The sequence below is a fragment of the Mauremys reevesii genome, linkage group 3, assembly GCF_016161935.1.
Source record: "Mauremys reevesii isolate NIE-2019 linkage group 3, ASM1616193v1, whole genome shotgun sequence".
NCBI classification, from domain to species: Eukaryota; Metazoa; Chordata; order Testudines; family Geoemydidae; genus Mauremys; species Mauremys reevesii.
The window spans coordinates 118,696,577-118,718,872 of NC_052625.1; the positions used below are offsets into that span (position 1 = coordinate 118,696,577).

The following is a 22,296-nucleotide window of genomic DNA, read 5'->3' on the forward strand; positions in this document are numbered from 1 at the left end:
AGGCATTTATCAAATGATCCATCCCCTGTCATCCAGTCCCAGCATCTAGCAGTCAGAGGCTTAGGGACACCCAGAGCATATTGTTACATCTTTCACTATTGTACCTAATAGCCACTTATGGACCTATCTTCCATGAATGTATCTAATTCTTCAACTACCAATACATGCAGAATTTATTTTCTATCTGGTGTAGGCATCAAAGGGAATGAGACCTGCCACTGCTGACCTAATACAAGACATATTAAGTTAATTTGTGTAATAAGTGTAGGCCTCTCCTGCTTCAGCCATCATCCACATGGTCAGTCTTGTTCCTGAAAAGTACAGCTAGCATCAAAACAGAGAGCAACTGCACTTTATACTATGAAAACATAGCACCAAAGACTTGGGGCAGGGGGTGTACATTAGAAGAGAGGGGGACAATTCATCTCTGGTGCAGTTCAGTCAATGTCAGTGGAATACTGGGTATCAGTCCTGCTTGATTTCATACTATGGATTTCTTATTTGGTGAATGATAAATATTCTAGAACTTTTTTAGCTCCACTGCTCACAATTGGATACAGCTGGTCTGCATATGTCTTCAAAGCATGACAGCTTTGTATATGCAGTGAACTGTATGAATCCCATCAAAAACTGAAGTTTGGAAGCAATTCACCATTTGCATGCCTGAAAGGGAAAACAGATCTATTTGACGTCACCAAAATTAATGGTTGTCTTCTAAGTTTGTCTCATTCTAGTTTCAGATTTTCATGGGCAGTCTATCAGTTATTATAAATTACTTGAGCACTTGGGCTTGACAATGACTGAGCTTCCCCTTTCGGTTGAAATTCACAATTAGTACTGAGGAGACTGATGATCCAACTCCCATGATGATTCTCTGTGTAAATTCTGGTTGCTTAAAATAACAAAATCATCTTCGCTACAGTTCCCCTTTTCTCCTGGGTGAAGGAAGATGTTGAATTTTATTTCCAGCATCCAAATTACTTTGAACGTATTACTTGGGAATGATACAGCAGTGCAAAACTCTTGCTGAGTCAAGACATTCTGACGAAATAGGAGAGAGAAAGGGGTTATAAAAATGCAACAAAACAGCATGTATGAATTAGTCTACATAGCTTGCATTCTCCATTTATTTGACACAGTGTATTGTCATACACTAAATTCTAGTTATTAACAATGAATAAAATGTCTGAGAGGATATTTTGCCTACAGTTAATGTCTTTAAAAAATTGCAAAGTTGAGTCTTGAGGACAAAAATAGTTTGCCAAAGATCTTTACAGAGGATAAAGCTAGTATCTTGGCTATGAAAGTTAAGCCAATGACATATAAATACTCAGGTGCACCAAATTAAAAGTCACATTCCAAGGAGAAAGCCAGTTCTGTGTCTTAAGATTTACAAACTAACTTCTTGAATAGGCCATTAAAAAGTGACAGTGTGGTTGTAAGATGACATTGTACACACAATTTGTTATTTTAAAATTGTAATTCAAATAATTATAATTAAGTTATCCATAATAATTATATTGTCATTTGTAAATTTTGTACATGGGGATTTTTTTAATGAATTTCTATAACAGAAAAATATTAGTGAATTAAAAAGAGGTTCAGATAAGAGCAACAAGAATAGTCAGAGGGCTGTGACTGATTCATAAAGAAGGATTAAGGGAGTTAATATGTATAACTTAGCAAAGAGCTGATTAGGTGGCAACATAACAGCCCACAGATATCTGAAGACTTCACGGTGGCACATGTGGGTAAAAGCAAGAGTAATGGAAAATTTAGACTAAATTTAGGGGGGAAAGTCCTGCCAATTGTGGATTGTTCTCTGAAGGGAAGTGGAGAAATGTCCATAACTTTGGAATTTTGAAACTAGATGAGACGAAGCATTAGAAAATTTACTCTAGGGAGTAATCCTGCATTGGAAGACAGATGCATTGCATGAATGTATTGGTCTTTTTGTTCTGTAAATTATAAATTTAAGTCACAGCATTTTTGTTTTAGAACTAAATTGTCAAGGGGGACCAAAGTCTTCAGAAGAGTAGTCAAGAAAAAAATCCCTCACCACCATCAATTACAATATTGCACAATTGGCTTGGAGAGTTATGGTGGATTTTCACCTTCCTCTGAAGCATCAGATATGGGTCATTGCCAGGGGCAGATTTCTCACATGGGGCTGAAGGCCTGATGTAGTATAGCTAATCCTATGTTCCTTTTAAACAATGATCCAAACCCTGCTGAAGTCAATGGCAGTCTTTCCACTGACTTCAAAGGGGTCTTAATCATCTCATAAAGAAATAAAACCAATGCCCAAGGATCAGGAAAGCCCGAGAAGTTAGATCCTGAACGCCCTTTGTTTACTAAGAGGGGAAGTAAAATAGTGAAGAAGTAGGTTGGGGAGACCTTGTAAAGGGAAGTAACAGCTACAGTGCATGTTCCCTCTCTCCTGCAGCTCATCCTTGGGAACAATATGTTGGGGATCTGCTTGAAATTTGCAGGGGGCTAGAAGACGGAGCAGTTTGCAAGATTGCCAAGCAAAGAAACAAATATGTGCCCTGATCCCTAAGGAAGGGAATAACCCCCCTCACCAGTTTTATCATGGAAGTTAGCAGATTGGAATGAAGAAGCTAGTGGCAGCTTCCATACATAGGGAAACTGTGTGTGTCTGGTCAGAGATTTGAGATCAGGTCCTGAGTAGCCTATGAATCTCCTCCCAATTTTCCTTCTGCTAGGCCACTATTCCAAATTTAAAAATGGAGGTTGTGCAGGAGATGAGGCAAAAACAAAGAAAGTTTTTTTCCCCTCCTAAATAACTTTCCCCTTCCACTGCTTTTATGTCAAAAGGGAAGGAACTGGGACAAAGTTGGGAAAACTAATAATAATGTATGCTATAGACACATACAATTAGTATACAGATCTACACTACTACAATTTTATACAGTATATAATTTTATGCTCCTGGCATTCCAGGCTTGTAAAACCTAGGACTTCTTTAGGCTGCACACAAACAGGAATGTGCTGGAAATGCATATGAAAAAAAACCCCACCAATCATATTAAAGTGGAGAGAAGAACGATACATTCTGATATCTGATTGTTTGCAGTAGATCATTTATTTCGCTTTCCAATTCAAGGACTGAAAGTACTAACAGCTGGGTGTCAAAAAAAACATTTCCTGGCTTTTTGCCTCGACAGCCAGTTTAAATTCAACTCTGGCCAGTATTAAGGAAAAGAAGTTTAGTGCTTTCAATTCCCTTTCTGAGAGACTATTGTTCCCATCACAGCAAGATCTCACATTTAGCACAGTTGAACAGAATTACTAGTGGTTTTTCCTTTAAAATGATAGGACTAAATAAGCTTACAGAGGAAAAAAAAACATTCTCATTGCAACAGAAGATAATTTTCTCAGATTAGCAATGATTTTCAGTGGGCAGAGTCTTACAGAAAAGTCCTGTTTTACACTCACCAACAGTCTAGTTAGCTGAGCACTTTAAAGAAAACCAGTCCCCAGAATGTTGGTTAAACGAATCCCCAAACCACTGAAAATAAAACATCAAGAATAAGGTAATGATCTTGGATAGTGTGTATATACTACTGCACTCTACTGGATAGAATCAGAACTATTCAACTATGGGTCATAGGTCCTGTCCTGCTAACAGCTAATGGAGATTTTTTTCTTTAGTTTCAGTGGCATGGGGGCTTGTGCTCAATGAAGAGGATCTGAGTTCTGTAAGTGATGCTACCATAAAGCTATCATGTGCATCATATCATGAAATCCTAGATGGTGAAAGTTTTGTTATGATACAATCTAAGATGTACAGTTATCCTATACAATAAGTATGATGAATTAGTTCAGTAATATTTACTCTTCCTCTTCAAGAGGATTTAGACTTTGACAAGTAAATTGCTGATTTTCATACAGTTCCACCAAATCTACTAGATGAGGTAAGACGAAGCCAAATGGAGGATAGACCTCACATTTACTATCCTTATGCCAAGCTATTTGCACACAGCCTGTCCTACAGAAAGTGAACACCAGCTAAATGACCAGTCTGTACCTGTCACACATGAAAGCAAGTTTTTCTAGGTGTTTGCTCACAGAATCTGAAAAAAATATTAATTATTAGCTCTACAATCCTGTAACTATGCATAATACAGACAAACACAATATGACAAGGGTCTCTGCCCCAAAAAAGTTTACAGTCAAGGTGAAACTTACTACAAAAGACAACATGCTGACCTGAGTGACTCTGTATAGCCAGAAAAAAGATTGACTAAATATGGCATGGAAACAATGGCTTCCTTTGTATAGGGTGGTACCTAATACCAAGGATTTCATACTTAATGATGCTGCATTTGCTGCTTCCAATGATTTTTTCCATATCTCATGCACATCTTCTGTGTAATTTTTTGTGGAGGGTACAATAGATGCAATTCTGAATTACTCTGGTTTTCCTCCTTTAAATTAGGTCCTTAAGGACAGATAATGTCATTTATGGAGGAAGAGAATGCTTGAGCTGGACATTTTGTCAGATATTTTAGTTATACGATGGCTGCTGAACTTCTACCAGATTACAACCATTGATTTTGCAGGATAAAATATGTGATGAGTTGGTTCCTTATGAAGATATAATACTAGAGGTGTCATATGAAGAAGGATGGTTTTATGATGAAAACACAGGGTTGGGAGTAAGCAGATATGTGTTATATTTCTGACTTTGCTGCAGATATGAGGACTGATCCTGTTTCACTTAGGGCTTGATCTGAAGCTCACTGAAGTCAATGGAAATATCCCCATTATCTTTAGTGTGGGAATTGGATCAGGCTGTTGCCACTGGTCTTGCACTAGTAAACTTCAATTCTTCTGCTTTCAGTTGAGTTGGAGAGTTACAATTTTCTTGAGCATAAGGAGAGAAAAACCAGGCCATTTATGTGTGACCTTAAGCCATAAGCAAGTTTTAAGCATAGTAAATGTAGTAGGAGGGAGAAAGAACACACACGAGTATCAGAAGTCCAGTCACATAATAAGACTTAAGTTGTAATATCACTAGGGAAATAACATTATACACCATTATATTAAAACAGAAGCTCATTTTGGTTCATGAAGAATATAACTGATACATTAATCTACAGGAGGATGAGTGAAGTGAAGTTTAGATACAGGAACTAACATCCATGAGAGTAGCTCACCTACAGCTCATCACTTTTTCTCATATCATGGGATGACTCCAGTTCAAAGTAGCATTCTGTAATGTTGGATGGACAAAAGTGTCTTGGGGAAGGGGATTGTCCCACTGTCTTGTGCTACAGAGTTTAGCACAAGCTATCAATGAATGTAAAAGTTTGTAATTTGCTGCCCATGAGCTAAATCCTGCAGTGTTCACTACAGCTAAACAAGCAGTATTCTGACAGGGCTTTAAGTCATGTACACCAGACTGACCAATACTTAGGATAAGGTTAGGCTACTCTGTGGTTGGAACTTGTTTAATCTAAGATGTGTCTGGGAGCTCATATAAATGAGCTCACATCTCCTTCACTGACTTGCGATAGATCCTGATCCTTCTTTTTCCTGTTCAAGGACCGCAGAGAATACTGTTGTCTGGTGGCAACAATAACATCCACAGAAAGGGAGGGAGGTAAGTAGGGAGCTGTTCTTCCCTACTTACCTTTTCCTGAGGTATGGGGGTGTATTTTCCTTCTGGGTGGACGACTATCCCTGGCTGACAGCGCCATTTCACACAGCTGTTAGCTGGCTCTGGTGTTGGTAGTGATGGGGCCTGGCTCTTCCTCAGTCTTCCTCTTCCTCCCCCACACAAGCACAGAGTCTGGAAATCTGCCTTCACAGAAGGTGAAAAGGCTAGGTAGCTAAAGGGCAGTTCCAGGGTCACGGCTGAGGGGCCCTCCTCTGTCAGAACTGGATTACTGTCACATGGGTCAATGGCTGCACTAGGATTTGGCAAGCTGAGATTCCAGTGGGAGTTTTGCATGCCTAAGAGCAGATTTGGCCCTATAAGAATATTTACCCCATGCATAGCTAGTGGAACTAATTTAGGAGCAAAGAGAAATTAAGTCATTAGGACTGTGGAAATACACAGCATGCCAGACATTTTCAACTATTAGCAAACAGCTTAAATCTAGTCATAATATTTACTTTATTTAATTCTAACCTCTATTTTTGTAACTTGTTTTTGATGAACCAGCTTTTCAAAAATCTTTGCATAAGCCGTTTTTCGGGTTAATATATATACATTCTCCCCTTGGTAATTATAATTGTTGGAATGTATTCCATCTTCTCATCACTGCATAGTATCATTTACAAGATGCTTAAGTAATTATTTACCTTTTAGCTTATTTTCTTCCTGTGTTTCATGGTGCTAAATAGCAGCCAAAGTAGAGAATGTGTTGCCTTTTATTAGAGCAATAAAAGAAACAAGCTCTGGGACCAGAAAGGTCCCTCTGCTAAGGTACTGACAGGTTTAACAGCAAGGCTAATTTATATAAGACTGGCTATTGACCTAATTAATATGATTTACATAGTAGATACAAGAGAGAGGCTTAATTTTCACTTTATGAGAGGGTGGCTACATCAAAAACTGCTGCTGAAAGATGTTAAGATATTCTCACTAGTCTCTGTGCATAGTAGACCAAAATGGAAATCTGTGTAAGCATGGTCTGAATGAATGCTTCCCTGACAGCTAACTGGGATGGGGAATGACTTTGGGTGTGTTTATGTAAATACAGTTTGCTCCTGCTCTGCTTACATATTCAGCAGATACAGCCATGTCAAAGTGATCAACTTTGGCTGGTGCTGGGTACAAATCTGGGATGTGTCTGGGAGCTTAATACTGAAAGCAGGGGTAGTGAAATATGGTTACCAGTGTTGTAATTATTGTAGGAATACAGGAAAGCTATCTCTATTGGGGGAGGGATAGCTCAGTAGTTTGAGCATTGGCCTCCTAAGCCCAGGCTTGTGAGTTCAATTCTTGAGAGGGGCATTTAGGGAACTGGGGTAAAAATCTGTGTGGAGATTAGTCCTGCTTTGAGCAGGGGGTTGGACTAGATGACCTCCTGAGGTCCCTTCCAACTCTGCTATTCTATGACTGTCCTTAACTTGTCCCAAATGAGGTAGCTACCCTCCTCCTTAAGCCAGGGCCTCAAATGTCAGAGCCCTGTGAAAGTAGGAGGGGTGGGGACAGGTATCCCAGTCAGGGACCAGGGCCAGCGCAACCCATTAGGCAGTTGCCTAGGATGCTAACATTTGGGGGGCGGTGACCACAGCAGCCAGACCTTCTGCCGCCTCTGTCAGGGGCAGCATTTTGGGGGCGAGACCTTCCGCCACCTACAGCAGCAAAAAAGCTGGCGGTGCCCCTGCAGGGAACTGCACATCCTCTTAAGACTGGTTTAACATGTTTCTTCTCCTCCTCCCTCCCCTCCCCCACAGAGTTCAAAGAATAGAGTTAAATAGATTTCATTAGGCACCTCTTTGTTATTTTAATTGCTCAATCAGAGCTAAAAACCAGTTTAGGTAGGACTGTGCTTCTGCCCTGCCTTCCCAGAACTGGAAATCACTGAGAGCTGAAATCACTTGTGGCAAGACTGTGTTTTTGCCCAGAACTAAAATCACAGAGGCCACCCTGGGAGCAGCGAGCAGGCAGCCGGCTGGCGAGAGCAGTGAGCAAGCTGGTGGCCCACAGGAGCTTGAGCAGTGAAGCGATCATGGTGGCATTTACACACACACACCCCGACACACACACACACACATTCCTGGCTGGAGGATAATTCACACAAATGTACCTTTGAACTCTGGGTCTGTGCTAAACTGGCACAACATCTGTGACCCGGATGTTAAGGGGGGCGCTCACTACAAGAACTTGGGTGTTGGACTCAAGAACCTGAAGCAAAGGACACTGCCCAGCGTGTTCTGGGGCGGGTGTCTTGCTCATACTTTTATGATTATGAATCCTGTGTGCGCTGTTTTCTCAGATTAATGCTGGGTTACTTTTATTAAAGAAACTCTTTCTACCTCAGACTCTGTGCTTCCAAGAGGGGAAGAATTGCCTCGTAAAGGCACCCAGAAGGTAGAGTGAAATTTTCCCAGGTTACCCAGTGGGGGCTCGAGCCAGTTTGGGTTATATTGTTGAAAAGGAACCCCCTAGATTTTGAACCTGGCTCTTCTTGCTGCCCTCTCCACCTGGCAGAAAGGTTACACCTATCTCAGGCAGCAGGAGAAGAAGCATTTACAGTGAGATTTTTAGGAAGAGTTTCCTCCTATTTTGGGGCTTCCCAGAAGCATGTCATATACTTGGGCTGGAACACAAGGTGAAAATCCAGAATAACACCAAATTCAAAACAAGTAACTGAGGAGCCCAGCAAAGATCCTGTTAGGCTTCTCCAGGTCAGCTGACTCCAGGAAGATGATGAGACTAGCAGAAGATCCCTGGGCCTCCTTCTCCCTCTAAAGATGCTTTGTCCTAGGGAAGGACCACGGAGCTTTCCTCTCCAGATGACTTGTCATCTGATGATGGTGTGAACACTTTGATAGGTGTGTCTTAAGGAGTTCTTTACCAGTAATTGTTAACTTGCATTTTAAAGTTCTGGTTTAATTAAAGACTAGATTGTACCAAGCCATGCATGAATTCCCAAAGGCTGGGCACAAGGTGTTTTTGTCCCCATCATCTTCCCTTGTGCAGGAGCCCAGTCCCAGGGGAAAGCAGAAGAACTAATCCTATGGAGGGCTACTGCCACTACCTGCTCTCATCTAATACCCAAATGGTAGGTGTAATTTGGGGCAGGACTATTCCCCTCGCTAATCCTCTATATCAGGCCCAAAGTTAGCCCCCCAAAGGCAGAAGCACATGCTGCCCCTTTCAAAATGTAGCAGAGCTCTCGTTCTAGCTTATGCTAAATCAGAGTCCCAGGAGGTTCTTCCACACCCCATCAAAATGCAGATCGTGTCTTAAAGCACTGGCCGAAATGTCTATAATATTTATATTGCACTTTAGAACACTCTATGGTTAAGTGCCTTTTTGCTCATACTAAAAGCTTCGGGACCATTCAGCTTCATTTTGTGGATCTCTCATACTAAAAATGCACAAGAGACAACCATAGCCATAAAAAATCTGCTTAACACACACATAAACATAAAGCCCCTCCAGCAACATAGTATTACACTGCACGCAAGATTGCGGCTATAACATCCACTCATACAATTTCCATTTAACACAACCTCAACAAAAAACTTCAAACAACCCATTTTAAACTCAAATGTACACTGTAGAAGATTGTGGAATGATACAATACTGTGCTATAATATAACTGCTAAGTATCAATTTCTCTTTGTTATCATCAAAAGATACCTCATTTAGAAAGCCACTAACAGTGTTTAAGTATCAGTAAGTTACACTTTTTAAAGAACTAAAGCTAAGGAACCAGCTATGCTACTAAAACTTACAAGAAATGTGGCAAAGCTTATCTAATGAAGGTTTTAACTCAGCCTCACATATGTTCCTTACATCCATTCTGTACCAACGTATAGTGAAAATAAATTAGTACCATAGGAGATGTATTAGGGAAAACAGAAGGCGTAAGTTCATTTCACACCTAAGTATTAATTAATTTGGTCAGGCTTTTCTGGAATAATCAGCACTTGCACAGCTTCATTTGTTTTCAATGAGCCTCTGCAGTCTGTCTGCTTAAAAATCCATGGGGCCATAAATGCACCAGCCTGAATAGTAATGATCAAAGAGCTCTTGTGCCAGTCTTTCACATTATAGCGCATACACTGCACTCACACTAAAAGTACTAGGTGTGATTCTCTCAGTAATATTAGCATAAATCAGGTGTAATTTTATTGACATCAGTGGAGTTATATTGGAGCAAGAGGAGAACAAGAGCGGGGGTATGTCTACACTATGAAATTAGGTCGAATTTATAGAAGTAGTTTTTTTTATAAATTGTTTTTATACAGTCGATTGTGTGTGTCCCCACGCAAAATGCTCTAAGTGCATTAAGTCAGCAGACTGTGTCCACAGTACCGAGGCTAGCATCGACTTCCGGAGCGTTGCACTGTGGGTACCTGCGAGTCGCTATCCCACAGTTCCCGCAGTCTCTGCCACCCATTGGGATTCTGGGTTGAGATCCCAATGCCTGATGGGGCAAAAACAGTGTCGCGGGTGGTTCTGGGTACATGTCATCAGGCCCCCCTCTCCCTCCCTCCCTCCCTCCTTGAAAGCAACAGCAGACAATCATTTTGTGCCTTTTTTCCTGGGTTACCTGAGCAGACGCCATACCATGGCAAGCATGGAACCCACTCAGCTCACCGTCACTGTACGTCTCCTGGGTGCTGGCAGACGTGGGACTGCATTGCTACAGAGCAGCAGCTCATTGCCTTTTGGCAGCAGATGGTGCATTACGATTGGTAGCCATCATCATCGTATTCCTGGGTGCTCTTTTAGCTGACCTCGGTCAGGGGCGCCTGGGCAGACATGGGAGTGACTCAGCCAGGTAATACCCATGTTCTGCCGAGCACCCAGGAGATGACGATGGCTAGCTGTTCTACTGCACCGTCTTCTGGCTAGCAGCTGGGAGATGATGATGGCTAGCAATCGTAATGCACCATCTTCTGCTGAGCACCCGGGAGATGAGGATGGCTAGCAGTTGTACTGTACCGTCTGCTGCCAGCCTAAAATGTAAAAGATAGATGGATCAAAACAAGAAATTGACCTGATTTGTTTTGTGAAATCAATGGCCTGCTAAACCCAGGGTTTTGAGTTCAATCCTTGAGGGGGCCATTCTGTGTGACAGTTGTTTGTGTTTCTCTTTAATGCAAAGCCACCCCTTTTGTTGATTTTAATTCCCTGTAAGCCATGTCGTCAGTCGCCCCTCCCTCCATCAGAGCAATGGCAGACAATTGTTTTGTACAAAACCAGGCAAGGAGGTGACGGCAGCATGATGAGGAGAGGGAGATGGTCATAGACTTCTCACAAAGTACGGGCTGGGCAATGTGCCCCGGCAATGTGCACATCATGCTGATGAGCTCTGCATGAGCTCTGCAAACATGCTGGCCAAACAGGAAATGAAATTCAAAAGTTCACGGGCCTTTTCCTGTCTACCTGGCCTGTGCATCTGAGTTGAGAGCGCTGTCCAGAGAAGTCAGAATTGACCCAGCAAGGCTGATTTCAGCGCTAATCCCCTCGTCGGAGGTGGAGTAAAGAAATCGATTTAAAGAACCCTTTAAGTTGAAAAAAGGGCTTCGTTGTGTGGACAAGTCCAGGGTTAAATCGAGGTAACGCTGCTAAATTCGACCTAAAGTCGTAGTGTAGACCAGGCCTGGGTATCTCCATTTGTCTCACATTGCTATCCATTTACGAAAAAGCCAATATTAATGATGTTGCAAGAATTATTCAAGATAGGAGAATCTGCATAATGAATTATACACCAATGCTTTCATACCAGGACACAAACAACATACTGTTAAGACATGACAGGTTAAACTGACTTTTTGAGAAACATGAAAACTCACTTTGCTAGAAAAATGACATAAAGGACTGGCTGAATTTCAAGCATCCTACCTATTGGTCATATAATACCTCAAATTTCCAATGCATATCCACACTGAAGCAAAATTCATTTTGTTCCATATGGTCCAGTACTGCTTTGCTTTCAGTACCTTCATTTCATCATTTTGGTTGTAATTTGCTGTAATATCCATCTGACTCAAAGCCTATCGAATATGCAAAACAAAAGCCAAGTTAGAAAAAATAGCTTAGCTATATAAAGATATGATAGAGTGGTACTTTATTATTATTCATAAGAATCACCACTGACCTTCCATAAAAACAAAAAAACCATGAAAAATGGTAGACATTTAGGCCCCAATCTTGCGAAGACTTGCATATATATATTTAACTTTATGTATGGGAGTAGATTTCAATGGGACTACTCATATGAGTAAGGTTAAGTACGCATGAAATCTTTGCAGGATTGGGGATTAAAATGGTCCAGTTAAACAGGACATCAACAAAAATGGTAATTATTTTAGAAATCATTACCTATGAGGAAAGGTTGAAAGAAATTGGCATGTTTAGTCTAAAGAAGAGAAGACTGAAAGGGGACATGATAAGACCTCAAATATGTTTGAAGGGGTTGTTTGTAAAAGGACAGTAATCAATTGTTCTCCCTGTCCACAAAAGGCAGGGGATAAGTAACAAGGTTAGTTCACAGCCAGGGAGATTTAGGTTATATATTGTTAAGATATTTCTAACTACAGTATAAGGATAATTAAGTACTGGAACAGGTTACCTAAGGAGGTTGTAGAATCTCCATCCTTAGAGGCTTTTAAGAACAAGTTTGACAAACACATGTCAGGGATGGTCTAGGTATATGTAATCCTGTCTCAGTGCAGGAAGATGAACTAGATGACCTTTTGAGGTTCGTTCCATTTCCACATTTCTATGGTTTCTATAATTAAAGAAACCTTGACCATATGTGAGCAGATAGGAGGAAGATCAAGGATCCAATTCTGCAAGGTCAAACACTGATTAACTTCAATAGTTGAGAGTGTGCAGCAATTCTCAGGACTGAGCTTCAAATTACACTTGAAACAGAGCATTACAAGGATAAAATGAATTTTAAAAATCAGGTTTAAAAGCTATGGAATTCAATGAAATGTTATTCTCTAATTCATATCAAGAACTATTTTTCTATAAAATTCCATGAAAATTACACTCAATTTACTGTTGTTTGTTTCTTCAATAAAAAAGTGGGAGGAAGAAGAAGAATTTGCTTACATTATATATATATATATATATATATATATATAAATTTCGCCACAACTAGGGCACCTATTAAAATGATTTTTTTTAAAGTGACTGATTTCATCACTACATTTATTGTATTGAGTTCTATGCAATATATTACACATCACTGCCATAAGGTATATAAAAATAAGGTAATGAATATAAAACACATTGATATTACAATTATTTAGTGCTACAAAGCATCAAAGGAAGCTAGTGACATTAAAATGCTATACACTGAGCAGGGACATTTCATTAAAATTCTTCAAGATACTAAATGAAAAGAGCCAAGTACACTTCAGCAGTAAGCACAACTGCCCAGATCCCCAAAGGTATTTAGGTGCCCAACTCCTACTGAAATCAAATTTGGGGATTTGGGTCCATCCTTCTTAAAACCAGAGGGTTCTGATTAAAGTTACTGGACCTACGGCAATTTACATCAGCTGAGGCTCTTCCCCTGATTTCTTCATCCCTTCAGTGAGCCCATCACCTTCCAAGGCAAGCACAGTGCTCAGGCAAGAAAACAGTACTGAGTAAGGGGGGGAGGCCAGGAAGAGGAATAGAGAAAAAATATTCATTTACTTACAAAAATTATAATCATACTTCACTCTTGTGTAGCACCACTCATCTGAGAATCCTGAGACCTTTATAAACATTAATCAACTAATAAAAAGCTCACAACATCCATATGTCCCCATTTTGCAGATGAGGAAACCAAGGAATAGAGGAATTAAACCCAGATCCTCAAAGTTATTTATGCGCTGATGGAAATCAAAACCTTTGAGGAACCGGGCCTAAAAGTCTCAGCTAAAATCAAATAAGAAATCTGTAGGAAAGCTAGGAATAAACCTTGATCAGCTGACTCTCAGTGCCACACTTTAACCTCAAGATGATTCATACTTCTAGGCCCTAGAGCCTATGGTGCCATTTTTTTTGAGTGGCATAACCTAGTACTGTAGATTGAGAGTTTGCAATAAATTATGTTAGACAGAGCTTTCCATCTTCAATGCACTTTGCAAACATTAACTAGCAGGCAGTTCAGTTTCCATGGGGTTACTCTGCTGAGAGTGTGAACAAAGATGCCAATTAGAGCTGACTGTGATAGTGACTTTTGTGATGTGCACATAAAATAGCACATTAACCACTCCCTAGCCGATATGATGCCCTCTCACAAACTCCCAAATTGGCAAGCTTTTTGGCTGTTCCTGCTTCAAGGTCAAGGAGTGAGAGTTCATAGAAAATAAAAACTACTCTTTCACAGTCCATCTAAGTCAGGGTGGAAGCAAATTTGTAAGGTAGTGGCAAGGAAGTCTGCACTGGATGCTATACTTGTTCTGTGGCTAACAGGGGACTTAGTTCTGCAGTGGTATCTATGTGGCATTTTTATGAACATTATATTTACTTTTAAAAGTACTAAAAAATAAAACATTACTTTACTTCCTTGTCAACATACTAGTTTCAGCCTGAGAAATACTGTGCAAAGGGGTTAACTCTGCAGTATAAGTGTACAAGGGAGTTACTAGATATCTTTTCTCTAGTAGGCACCTGGAATCAAATCTGGAATTAGATCACAAATGGGAATGAATTTGATGGATACAGCCACTGCTGGACCTTTACTTATGCCACAAACCTCTACAGTAACTATCAGTAAAATATTAACTATTCTCTTTCTTACCTGGTGCTTATTTTATGATGCATGGTAATTAAATATACTTGCAGACTTATTGGGCCAAATTCATCCATAACATAATTCCAATGAATTTATTGGAATTATACTAATTAACTTTAGAAAAGACATATATGTAATGCATTTTTTTCTCTCCAAGAGATTAGGATTAATTATCTATTAACACCATATGTGTGTGTGTGTGTGCGCGCGCTAATTACCTTCTATTACACAGCATAATTCACTTAGGAACCAAATACTAACTTCAGTGTACAGATAAAAGAGCAACATGTCATGGTGAGAAGGCATTAAAGCTGTTTTTGTTGTAAAATTCCTTCTCCCTTTTCCACTACTTCACACCAGCAGCTGTTTACATGAGATCTAAAAACTTTTCTAGATGTAAAATTACAGCAGTCTTCAAGAGAAATTAAACAACTAAAAGAAAATAAAAGTACAAAATATTGTCTTCCTGAATTGAAATAAACACTGATATTACTATTCATAATGCTTTTAATTTTTTTAACAGCACTTGGGCAGTTGCAGACGTCATAGCTAGTTTACTGTTATTCAAAATACTTCAGAAACAAAGCATAATTCTTTCATGGTCCTATATATACACACTTCCACTAAAAAGTTGATATAGCTTGACATAGTCTGGAAAACTAAGGGCCAAATTCTGCCCACACATACACACACATTATTAAAGTGAGCATGAGCATCTGAGAGCAGAATTCAGTCCCAAGGAGAATAATAGAATATCAGGGTTAGAAGGGATTTCAGGAGATCATCTAGTCCAACCCCATTCTCAAACCAGGACCAATCCCCAACTAAATCATCCCAGCCAAGGCTTTGTCAAGCCTGACCTTAAAAACCTCTAAGGAAGGAGATTCCACCATCTCCCTAGGTAACCCATTCCACTGCTTCACCACACGCCTAGTGAAAAACTTTATCCTAATATCCATTCTAAACCTCCCCCACTGCAACTTGAGACCATTACTTCTTGTTCTGTCATCTGCTACCACTGAGAACAGTCTAGATCCATCCTCTTTGGAACCCCCTTTCAGGTAATTGAAAACAGCTATCAAATCCCCCCTCATTCTTCTCTTCTGCAGACCAAACAATCCCAGTTCCCTCAGCCTCTCCTCATAAGTCATGTGCTCCAGCCCCCTAATCATTTTTGTTGCCCTTCGCTGGACTCTTTCCAATTTTTCCACATCCTTCTGATAGTGTGGGGCCCCAAACTGGACACAGTACTCCAGATGAGGCCTCACCAATGTCGAATAGAGAGGAATGATCACATCCCTCGATCTGCTGGCAATGCCCCTACTTCTACAGCCCAAAATACCGTTAGCCTTCTTGGCAACAAGGGCACACTGTTGACTCATATCCAGCATCTCATTCACTGTAACCCCTAGATCCTTTTCTGCAGAACTGCTGCCTAGCCATTCGGTCCCTAGTCTGTAGCAGTGCATAGGTTTCTTCCGTCCTAAGTGCAGGACTTGTCCTGTTGAACCTCATCAGATTTTTTTTGGCCCAATCCTCTAATTTGTCTAGGTCCCTCTGTATCCTATCCCTACCCTCCAGCATATCTACCACTCCTCCCAGTTTAGTGTCATCTGCAAACTTGCTGAGGGTGCAGTCCATGCCATCCTCCAGATAATTAATGAAGATATGGAACAAAACCAGCCCCAGGACCGACACTTGGGGCACTCCGCTTGAGTTGAGTAATCTCAGAAAGCATTTTTGAAGCACTTTAAAAATGAACCAAGCAAACCTACTTGTGTATCATTTCTAATTAGATCTCCCCACCCCTTTGTATTCTCCCTGAAAGGAAAGGTACAGTTCACTAAATATGAACATTACACATTAAATGCTAAGGAAGCAGATATCTTAAGTGTCTGGCTCTACATACAAATAGAAGGAAGATGGGAAACACTTGAGGTGATGCTAGAGAGGAAATTCTGTCTTGTTGGGTACTGGTATTACAGAACTGTAGTGGGAAAACCCTATGCATGGAATGTTATAGTTCATATTAATGAATAAAATTTGTGTAAAGATGGGGCACAGAGGAAAGGAAGAGAGAGTGTGGTTTCTCTATACAAAAGCATTGTAACTCAGATGGAACAATGAAGTAATTGATAACAATGACACATTGTACAGGTTAAGCTGAGACAGACAGAAAACAAAAGGGAATTCACAGAAGTGTCAGCTGCAGAACACCACATCAGGAAAGAGGGGGAGTTGATGAATTGCTTCTGAAAAATACTAGTTTGACACTCTCAGAGGAATTAGTATTTAGCTAATTTACTAATTTAGGAATTAGTATGAAAAATCTTGAGCAAGAGATCGTGGACTAGTTGTACTCATTCACTGTAAGGAAGACAAGACTAAATGCAGGCAGTTATAAAGGTATTCAGCTTCTGAAAGGCAAACCTGCTGAAATTAAAAGGACAGTGTGGCAGGATCTTATGGATACTAAATAGGGACTTACTAGGAGGAAAGAAGAAAAATTACTCATGTTCAGTAAAAGAATAGGAGAAGTACAAAAAAACAATTGTGACAATCCAGCAGATTCCTTATAAAACAGAAGGGTAGTAAAGATTTATTTAAAAATCTGAGGCCCCCATGCGTCCCTACGTAGGGATAACTCACATAGGAGTATGTAAATTTATACCCATGGAGTTTCTTCCTTATTTTTCCATCAGCTGTGGTCACTCAACTGACAAAATAAGTGAGGCTATCAGGGGATCCACTGGAGGCAATGAGCATCCATGCGGAAACCCTCAGCTTTTGTACTGCTTCCAAACCACCCTTAGCAGTATGGCCCCTTCCCTTCTGCAGAGCTGGAACTCCACAAAGCACTACAAGTGTGGCTTCTAAGGAGTGGTAAACGGGGAGAGTTTCCTGCAGATATCATTTCTCTCTTCCATGATGACCCTCCCACTATATTCACCCACGAAAGCTCATGCTGCAAAACGTCTGTTAGTCTATAAGGTGCCACAGGATTCTTTGCTGCTTCTTCCCACTATACTGCAGCTGGGATCTGCAGGTCCCAATCCACTCTGCTTGGAGAAGTGCACTCAAGTCTCCAAATGGGGATAATATTTATCAGATGACTCTACAATGGATGAAACCACCAATAACTGCTTTGCCCCAGCGTGTAACAAAAATGCTTGAAAACAATGTGAAGTATATTGAGTTCAAAACAAATGTGATGTGAGGAGGTAGATAAAAAGGATGTTGTTTGAATTAAAATATTATGGTGTCTGGTGTGGAGATAAAATTGGCTGACTGACTAGAAACAGAGTGATTATAAATGGTGCAAAATCAAACTGTGAAGAAGGACTGAGTGGGATTCCACAGCACCATTTATATTCTCCACTTGCTGTCCATAGATAACTTTTGTAGTGTTAATGGGAGAGATGCCCAGACATCGGTTAGGTAACTCATCCCACAATGTTCAGTAATCCAAAGCTCACTGAAGTCAATGGAATGAATAATTTTAACTGTGTGTGAAAGCAGAGTGTTTTATTAGCACAAAACATTTTAGTACTTTAGGAAACTTCTCCAGAAATCAACCAACCCCTTTAATCTGCGAATTTCTATCAGAGATTTTCTAAAAGCAAGCAAACAATAATAATCTATGTTTTATTCTTTACTTTGTATTTATTCCATGCTTGTATAATGTGCTCACTTTGGTATCTGAGATATCAAGCTGTAGTTTTAATATACCACATTCAAGTGGCATGGTGATTGGTGCAACTCTGTTTTTATTTATAGTTTATTGCTTTACCTTGCATACATTAACTACAAAGAAGGAATTTAAATCACACCTTTTAGTAATTCCACCACAAAAGAAAAATCACAATGGGAGATATTTTTGTGTAGTAATTGCAACAAAAAAACCCCACACTGTCATATTCTTTTGCTTAATAAACTAATGCTTAAACAAACATCAAATTTCAGGTCAATAGCTTCAAAAATCTGAGAGATGTGCATGGCAGCAGTTAAATATTGCTGCCACCTTCAGGTTACAGATGGTATAAACCACAAAAAACAATTAGAAGAAAAATTACTGTTAGATTATATTGGAGAATTATGGTAAAACCACCAGTTCGCACTTATATCGTGCTTTACATGTTCATAGTACTTTTCACATTAGCAATGTGAAGTGGATTTTATTAGCCTCACTTTACCAATGAGAAAATTGAGAAACCAGATTGGACTCTTCCAGCTGGTATGCGTACTTCCACCTTTTCATGTTCTCCGTATGTATAAATATCTCCTGTCTGTGTGTTCCATTCTATGTATCCGAAGAAGTGAACTGTAGCCCACGAAAACTTATGCTGAAATAAATTTGTTAGTCTCTAAGGTGCCACATGTACTCCTGGTTTTTTTGCAGTATTAAGCAATTTGCCTAAAACCATACAAAAACAGTGACATACCCAAGATTAAGTTCTTGCATCCCCTGAAGTTATACCAAAGAAGAATTTGGCACATTAAATCCTTGCCTTGGCCATCCAGACAGGTACTACTGTCACTGAGACGTGTTTTGCTATTGACTCATTGAGATTGTTATTCATTATTTAAGTGCAGAGTGTTTTCTCTGTATTGTATTGTACAGGGTGAAAGACTTGATGTGTGGTGTTATTAAGGACTAAGCCCCAAGCTGGGAGCAAGAAAGTTCTGGGTTTTAATCTTGGCTCTACCTCTTAGTCACTATAATGGTGATAAAGGCCATTAAGCCTTCATTCTTACCTATTTTGTAATGCAGTAAATAGAATAGCTTAAACTAGTTACACACCAAATCAATAAGCAGTGATCAAAAACATTATTAGGTACTGCAATAATTCAGTGAGATGGGGGAAAAGAGAAAAGCACAAATAACTGACCTAATGCTGATGCCTGATACCTTTTAACACTGAGATTTATACCCACATTTAGAGATGAACAATCAAACTATTTTGGTAGCCAATTAGAATACAAAATAAAACTATTCTAAAATATTGTAATTTATTATAATATCTGAGATCCTCTATATCCAACCAAGGATGCTGTTCCAAAGAAATCAGAAGATGACTAGGGATGGCTTGGTCTGGCCTCCCTTAAGAAAGTGTCGAAAAATGAGAGCATCTCAAAATCTATGAAGGTGTGACTGCTGAAAAACCCAATTTTTTCCATAACCATTTATGGGCATGAATCATGGAAAGTTAATGCTGCTGACAAAGAAAATTTAAGCTTTTGAAAAGTAGTGCTGGCAAAGACTCTTATGTATCTTCTGGGTGGGAAAAAAAAAGTTGAATGCCTATGTTAGAAATACTGTTGGAGAGAAGCATACCCTGAAGTCAGAAATCAACAGACACAAATTTATGTACTTTGGTCACATTAGGCATAACAAGGAAAATAACACTGAGAAAGTTAGCATGGAAGGTATGGGGGTGGGGGTGACATCATAGCAGGGGAAAACCTGAGAGGAGGTGGATGGATGGTGTGTAGCATGCATATCACGGGAAGGTAAGCTGCTGATTGCCCAAAGTTAGCAATGGATTATGAAGGCTTCCAAAATTTCTTCTACAATGTCACAGATTTTCACACATGGAATACATTTATTTACTTATTTATGGGAAACAGCTTCTTTAAAACAACTCCAAAAGATAATTTTCCCTTTCATGGACCACAGTTTTTCCATTTGTCATTGCCTTTCTCTGATAACATTTATTTCACCTTTGCCTGAAATCATGAGGAAACACTGAAAGCAGTTCCTACATATCTGCATTAATGTAATTATATTCAAAGACTCTGTATTAAAACAAACACAAAAAGAACTCATGGTGAATGCATAAATACAAATTTTGTCTGTTTGTTTTGTTTTTAAGGGAAAGCCTGCCACAGTTAGCTTAGTGTTAGTGTTTTCCATTGCCACTTGGAAGAAGGCCTGTCTTAGGGCTTATCTACAGCAGTTGCACCAGTTTAACTTAGATTGGTTTAGTTAAACTGGTGCCATTTTTGTTTATTATATCAGTTTAAAATGGCTAATATCAGTTCAATTTCTATTTCACTGGTGATAGCTAAACATATACAAACCAAGTTTAAACTGATGTACTAGAGTCCACAAACAAACATTGCACCAACTTAACTAAATCATTATAAAATCACACCTTTATATTGGTACAATTTTGTATGTGGATCAGGCCTAAAATTGTTATTCCTGGCCTCTCCTATTCCAGGAGAGGTTAGAGATTGGGACAACAAATCAGAAAGGACTCTTGCATAACAGTGCTGAGTGCCAACTCAGGGCTATCAAGTCAGATCATGAACTTTATTATGAACTTTATTGATAAAAATGTAGGTTCATGTGTTCACAACCTGTGATTTTGCCACATACATTTTATAGGAAGTTTTTCTGTGGATATTTTGTGAAGAAAGAAAGAAAGAAAGGAAGATAGTAAAGCTTGTACAGTAATTTACTTCAACTAACATGAGCAGAAGGGAGCAGAAGACAACAGAACTGGGTTAGAAGGCATGAGAGGGAAAACATCAATTCCTCTTTGGGCTCCGCATGAGAACCTGGAAGTGTTTGATCCAGAAACTGTAGAACAGGAGCTCTATATACTGGGAGAAGCATGCCAGAAAACAGCTGTTCTCTGCTGCATCCTGTCCTTCAAGCTTGGTGATTGACTGCACAAAAATTAATACTGCTCCAAGAAGCTTAAATTCTATTCCAAGAATGCAACCTCTGTTGCGAAGGGAGAAATCTCCTGCACTTCCTTGATGAGGGCCAATTATCACCCTAGAAAGTACGCTGCAGTCTCAAAGAGAGCTTTCTCCATTGATCCCCAGGATTTGCAGGGATGAAAGTCTGGCTCTCCGGCCTCATGTCTCTTACCTTTTGTGACCAGAGATTTTGCCTCTGTTGCCCAAAATGCCTTACAACATTTTAGATTGAAGATTTGCAGAAACCTCGAGAAAGGGTTTAAATTCAGAAAAATTATAAAGGGCTTAATTGGACATAAAATGAGTGGTGATAGTATCAGGATCCTTTGGATTGCTCAGAACAGTAATTATTTTTAGGAATAAATCTTTAATTAAATACAAATTAAGAATAGTTTAAATTAGAAAATCTAATAAAGGCGGCTATCGGGTGATTTAATATAGTGAGAGATCCCATTTCTAGGACACATGGGGGTCCATTGCCTATGATGTAATGATTCCACTTCCTGTGATGCAATGGTAAATTCCATTTTCTGTGGGGAATGACTCAGCAAAATTTCATAGTGATCCATTGAAGCCCATAGGAATACATGGGGCTTTCAAACAGGAAGTAGCTAGGGTTCATCCAAAGGTCAGCTGAAAAACTCCACAGGAATACATTGAGCCCATAAAAGTCTATGGGAGAAGGAGGGGCTACTAGTACACATGCCTAATTAGCATATAATTAATATATGCTAATATCTAGAAGCTGATTGGTTGAGCTTGAGTGTCACATGTCGGTGCACATGACATAAATCCCTGAAAGTTGATTGGTTGAATTATGATAATAAATTATAGCTAATGAGCTGCCAATCGTATATAAAGGAGACAGCCAGCAGGCTAAAACCTTGTAGGGGACAGGAACCTGAAGGAGAGTGGACTCACAGAGCTGCGGCAACCACACCAGCAGAACCTTGCTGGGTAAGAAAGCTAACTATTGCCTTACAGCAGCAGAATAGCTAGCTACCCATGATTACAACCATTGACAATGCTCGTTAGCCTCAGACAACGCTCACTAGTGGCAAACGTTCACAAAGCAGCTACTACTGTAGCAGCATCACAAGCCATAGCAACGGCTTCTGTAAGTAGC

The 22,296-nt window shown here is 39.7% G+C and overlaps 1 long non-coding RNA gene across 1 annotated transcript in view; it reads right to left on the bottom strand.

Moving 5' to 3' along the window:
- Positions 1-22,296, bottom strand: part of LOC120400350 — a 41,599-nt gene that overhangs the window by 8,103 nt on the left and 11,200 nt on the right. The window contains exon 2 of the long non-coding RNA XR_005595755.1: positions 11,582-11,715. This is a non-coding gene — a long non-coding RNA (uncharacterized LOC120400350). The remainder of the gene's footprint in view (positions 1-11,581; positions 11,716-22,296) is intronic.